Source organism: Canis lupus, chromosome 5, assembly GCF_011100685.1.
Source record: "Canis lupus familiaris isolate Mischka breed German Shepherd chromosome 5, alternate assembly UU_Cfam_GSD_1.0, whole genome shotgun sequence".
In the NCBI taxonomy this organism is placed as follows: Eukaryota; Metazoa; Chordata; class Mammalia; order Carnivora; family Canidae; genus Canis; species Canis lupus.
The window spans coordinates 42243712-42249711 of NC_049226.1; positions in this window are offsets into that span (position 1 = coordinate 42243712).

Below are 6000 nucleotides of genomic sequence, written 5' to 3' on the forward strand. Positions count from 1 at the left end.
GGGCGCGATCCTGGAGACCCGGGATCGAATCCCACGTCGGGCTCCCGGTGCATGGAGCCTGCTTCTCCCTCTGCCTGTGTCTCTGCCTCTCTCTCTCTCTCTCTCTCTCTCTGTGACTATCATAAATAAATAAATATTAAAAAAAAAAAAAGGAAGAACATGGTCAGGTTCTGGGTCCTGGTAGATAAAACTCACCCATGACATACCAGCAAGTGAAAAAAGCCAATTGCAAACAGGGTATACATTGCAATTCCATGTTTATAAAAAGTATTTCCAAATATAAATATTATGTGTTAGCAAGTGCGTGGGGCATGACCTAGAAGAAGATATACTAAGCTGTTTTAACAGTAGTTACTCTTAGAATAAGACTGACAATTTTCTAGATAATTTTTGGGTTCTTTTGTAGTATCTGTTTGAATTTTTTTAGGAACATGGGTCACTTTTGCCATTTTTTTTGAATTTAGAAATTTAAGATAGAAGTAAGTTAGTGCCTGCTAAGACCTTTACTACAGATTCCACTCCCCAGTCGTCCCCAAAGCCCTACTGAAGTAGGAATTACCACTGCCCCATTTTCCAGAAGCGGAAATTGAAAGCCAGAAAGTCTCAGAAACCCCAAGTTGCAGAGCCAAGATGAACCCAGTGGCCTGAACCCAGGTCTCAGACTCTCAACCATGATGCTACTTTGCCTCACCAAAGACAAATGAGAGGTCACCCCACTTTGACTGTTAACACCAGAACCCCTTTCTTCAAATAAAGTCCTGATGGGAAGCCCAGTTTGTTAAACAGATGAGAGGGGACTGCTCTGGTAAAGACCTGAGCCTGAGAAGCCATTCTGCTCTCTCTGGTCCCTTCCTTCGCGGCGCATCCCTTCCCAGGACCCAGGAGGATTCCTAGGACCCATTTTGAAAATCACTAAGCTAGGTGACTGGGAAGTCCTCTCTCTCTCTCTCTCTCTCTCTCTCGACACACCCCTGGGATTCTAATAATACTGCTTCCACTGAAAGGGATTGAAAGGGTAGATAAAAATGTGTTACTGGGTCATTCAAAATCAAGTGAGGAGTCATTGTGCTTTAAATAAAGAGTAAATGTCAAGTTGCCCCGATTTAGCCTCAACAAATAGATGGAAGCATTGCCCTCTGTATAAAGCTTTTGTGTGGGCAACGCTGTCAGTTTGGTGAATGCTGTTTTGATTTAAAAAAAAAAAATCTAGGCCCTCACCATCACCAGCTTGAAATAGCAGCTCCCCCCACCACCACTCATCCACCCACATCACCACACATACTTTATTTTTTGTTTGCCTTTTCTCAGAAGAGGTGGTAATTTCTATCTGTTATAGTCATGGCTATGTGCCAGCACAGAGAAGATGCACAGTAGATGCCTGCTGAATGAATGAATGAATGAATGAATGAATGAACACAGGTTTGGTTGATTTCCATGCAAGCAGGCACCAATAGATGAATGGTCCTTAGCAACTCTGGCTCTGAGACTTGAGCAATAAATCAATAGTAACATTGGATTTTAACTCATCAAATAAAATAAATATCCGTGAGTCCATACTGATATAAATGGATGACTACATAAAGAAATGGGGAAGAAGGGATAATTTTTCCTTTCAAAAATAGTTCTACTTAATAAATGCAGAAGGAATGAAGGAAGCAGCAAAATTCTCACCATGAGAATTTTGCAGTATTAATGGCCAAGAAGGAGCTCCATTCGTGTATGCTAAAATTAGTGGGAGAATGTTTAAGGAGAAACAAGACTTGCAAAGTTGGAAAGTATGTCCCTCTGAAATATTTATTAATTACAAAGGAAAAGAATAATAACTTTATAATGGGAAAGTCTTGGCAGACACAAGTTTAACCAAGTGGTCAAGGTTAACATTCTCAGCAAGGGGACACCCTGATATCATGTAATTCCTCATGTGACACACCAAAGCTACATCATAGTGTCTGCGACACTTTTTCTAATATTGCATAGTCTCAATCTAATCATGAGAAAGTATTAGACAACCTGAGCCACATTTTACGAAATACCTGACCAGAAGTCTTTAAAAATGTCAAGGTCATGACACACAAGGAAAGACTGAGGAACTGTTACAGATTGGAAGAGACCAAGGAGACATAACAACTAAAGGTGGTGTGGATCTGGAACAGGAAAAGAACATAGTATGTAGGAGTCAGCAAACCACAGTCTACAGGCTGAATGTGGCCCCCTGCCTGCTCTTGTAAATAAAGTTTTATTGGCACACAGACAATCCCATTCATATCTGTGTGGTCTATGGCCACTTTTACTCTATAACAGCAGCACTGAGGGATCTCAACAAAGACCACAGGGCTCACAAAGCTGAAAAAAACTATCTGGTCCTTATTGAAAGTGTTAGCTGACTCTTGCATTAGAGGAAAAGCTGATGAAATCCAAATAAGGTCTATAGTTTAGTTAATAGTATGTTAACCATGTTGATTTCTTAGTTTTGAGAATTGTGTGTTAGGCAAAACTGGATGAAAATATGCGGAAACTCTACTATCCTTGAAACTCTTCTGTAAATCTAAAATTATTTCAGAAATTAAAAAATTGTTATGAAAAGTAAATAGCCTAGATGCTTGGGCAGGAGAGATACATGAGTGAAGGAGGCCAGGCTCAAAGCCGGCTCTGGGGAGCCACTGTGGGTGTTGGAAGAGGGACTTATGTCACTTGCTTGGGTTGCAAGTGGCACAGGCGGATGTCATTCGAAGTTAAAGGCTCAGGTGTAGGGCACCTGGGTGGCTCAGTGGTTGAGCGTCTGCCTTTGGCTCAAGTCATGATCCTGGGATCCTGGGATCAGGCCCCACATCAGGCTCCCCTCAAGGAGCCTGCTTCTCCCTCTGCCTGTGTCACTGCCTGTCTCTGTGTGTCACTTATGAATAAATAAATAAAATCTTAAATAAAATAAAGGCACAGGTGTAGAGCTATGCTTCACCGGAGCCTGGAACCAGGATGGCCACCGTGTGAGAGTGTGTGTGGTACTGAGAGTCTGGTCCGTGTGGGATATGTGGTTGCATGTGGTGTGTACCAGTGTGAGAGCCTGTGTGTGTGTGTGTGTGTGTGTGTGCCCATACTTTGAGTGTCCTTCTTTGTGTCTCTGTATTTCGAGGTCTCTCCAGGTTCTCTGGGTCTCTCCTTGTCTCTTCATTCACTTTTCCACTTTTCTGGTCTCTGTATGCATCGGTGCCTTTCTCCCGGCCTTCCTGTGTGTCCCATCTTCTCTGTGTCTCTGTATGTCCCTATGCCTCTGGCTCTCCCTAATCCCTCTGCCTCCTCACATGTCATCTTGTGTGTCTCCCTATTGTTGTCCTGTACTCCCCATTACTCCATTACTCTGTGTCTTTCCAAGTCTGCTGTGTCTCTCCTGTTTCATGAGGCTCCTCATCCCTCTGCCTCCCTCTGGACGCCCCCAGGACCCCTCCCTCCACACACTGCACATGTCAACCTGGGGAAGGGTGGAGCCACAGAGATGATGCCCCAGTGGCACCACTGGGTGCAACTTGACATCTCCCAGAGACGAGATCTGGATGCCCATCCCAGGCCAGAGTTCATCCCTGGCCCAGCCATGGTGACTGGGGCCAGGGTCATGGGATATAGCCTGACCACTGAGGCCTGGGCCTTGGAGGGGGATTATTAAGGCAGACAATACCTCAGGGTTGGCCTGGCCAACATTACCTGTGGCTGGATCGATCATTTCCATGCCACAGAGGATCCATCAGAGGGAGCGGGGAGGAGAAAACAGATGCTCAACGATCACATTAGTCTCCAGAGCAAACTACCACACGCTTGGTGGCTTGAGACAACAAACATCTGGGGACGCCTGGGTGGCTCAGCAGTTAAGCATCTGCCTTTGGCTCAGGTCGTGATCCCAGGGTCCTGGGATACAGTCCCACATTGGGCTCTCCACAGGGAGCCTGCTTCTCCCTCTGCCTTGTGTTTCTGTCCCACTCTCTGTGTCTCTCATGAATAAGTAAATAAAATTCTTTTTTTTTTTTTAAGATTTTATTTATTCGGATCCCTGGGTGGCTCAGCAGTTTAGCACCTGCCTTCAGCCCAGGGTGTGATCCTGGAGTTCTGGGATCGAGTTCCACATCGGGCTTCCTGCATGGAGCCTGCTTCTCCCTCTGCCTGTGTCTCTGCCTCTCTCTCTCTCTCTCTCATGAATAAACAAATAAAATCTTAAAAGAAAAAGATTTTATTTATTCATAGAGACAGAGATATGGGGCTCCAACATGGGGCTCAATCTCACTACCCTGAGATCACGACCTGAGCCAAAATCAAGAGCCAGATGCTTAACTAACTGAGCCAGCTAGGCACCCTTATAATCCTTTTAATATGGTGGTGAATTTGGTTTGCTAGTGGATTTTGTTGAGGGTTTTTGCATCAAAGTTCACAGGGGAGATTGAGTGATAGCTTTCTTTTCTTGTGGTGTCTTTGCCTGGCTTTGGTATCAGGATAATACTTGCCCTCTTAGAATGCATAAGGAAATCTTCTCTCCTCTTCAAGTTTTTGCAAGAGTTTGAGAAGGATCGGTGTTCTCTGAATGTTGGGTAGAATTCCCAGTAAAGCCATTGGATCCAGGCTTCTTCTTGTTGTTGTTGTTGGGAGATTTTTGATTACTGATTCAATCTCCTTACTAAAGATGCTTTGTGACCGAATTCGAACTCAGCTTTACATACTTCCACAGTCTCTGGCTTAATGAGTATGCGTTCTGTGTGTGTGTGTGTGTGTGTGTGTGTGTATGCCTATGCATGTGTGTGTGCAGCCACAGATAATAAGTAAGGAGATTTTCTGTTTTAGAAAAAAACTCCCTTAGACTATGTGTGACGTGAGGGTACAGACCATCTTATTTGTTGTTTGGCCCCAGTAATTACTGCTTGATAACTATTTGCCTATAAAGAACACCATTTTCTCCCAACACTTTTTGCAAAATTATACATTGTCCTCCAATATCTATGCGACCCCTTTACCATATCTTTGTTTAGGTTTCTCCAAATGCAGAGCCTGCAACAGGGCCCTGGGTGCAAGGAGTTTATTTGAAAGAAAGGAAGGGAATGGGGAAGTGGGATAAGACAATAATAGCGGTGTTAATGAGAGAGTAGCAGCTGCGAACAACTGGGGTGCATTCCAGCTAAGGACACTCCGGGAACTGTGTCTCTGCACAGTGGGGAGGCTGGGACACTGGTTCACCAACACTGATTCCTAATGCTGAGGGTGGCTCCCAGGGGTGTTAATTGTCTTGATTTTCAGAAATTGGGGGTGGGGGTGGGGGTGGGGGAGAGTTTCCTGAAATGAAGTGCGACTCAAGCACTTGGCTCAGGGTTCTGGCTCTCTCTATTGCTGCCAACAAAGTACGCATCTCCCAAAATAGTGTGTAAAATGGCAAGTTATTTTGCTATAATCTCTTATAACTCGAGGTTGTGTAGGCTCAGCTGGGCAGTCTTGCTCGGGGTCTCTCTTACAGTTATAGTTAGGTGGAGGCTGGGGCTTGGAGCCTCTTGAAGGCTTCCTTATTAACATGTCTGGTGGTTGGTGCCGGCTGTTAGCTGAGGCTTGGGTTCCTCACAGCAGGGTAGCTGGGATCCGACAGCAAGTGTCCCAGGAGAGCCAGACAGAGCTGCCTTGTGACCTGGCCCCAGAAGCCACACGACATCATTTCTGCTCCTGTCCCAGGGCACGCAGATTCAAGGCAGGACAGAGAGCCTGCCTCTTTGCGGGGTGAGTAGTGAAGACTCCTTGTGAGGCGAGCATGTCGAATGGGAAACAAGGTGTGGCCGTTGTGAAGGTGTGAGCATCACAGGTGGGCAGCTGACCACATGCTAGGTATTGGCGCAGCAGGTGCCCTCAGGTAGGCTGAAGGACACAGGTGTGGGGGTGGCTACCACCTCCTCTACTGCCCCTCATGTGGGGTCTCATGTGTTTGAGTCCCTGAGCAGCTCTGCTGTCCCCTGAAGGAGCATATATGTCAACTAATAGTTG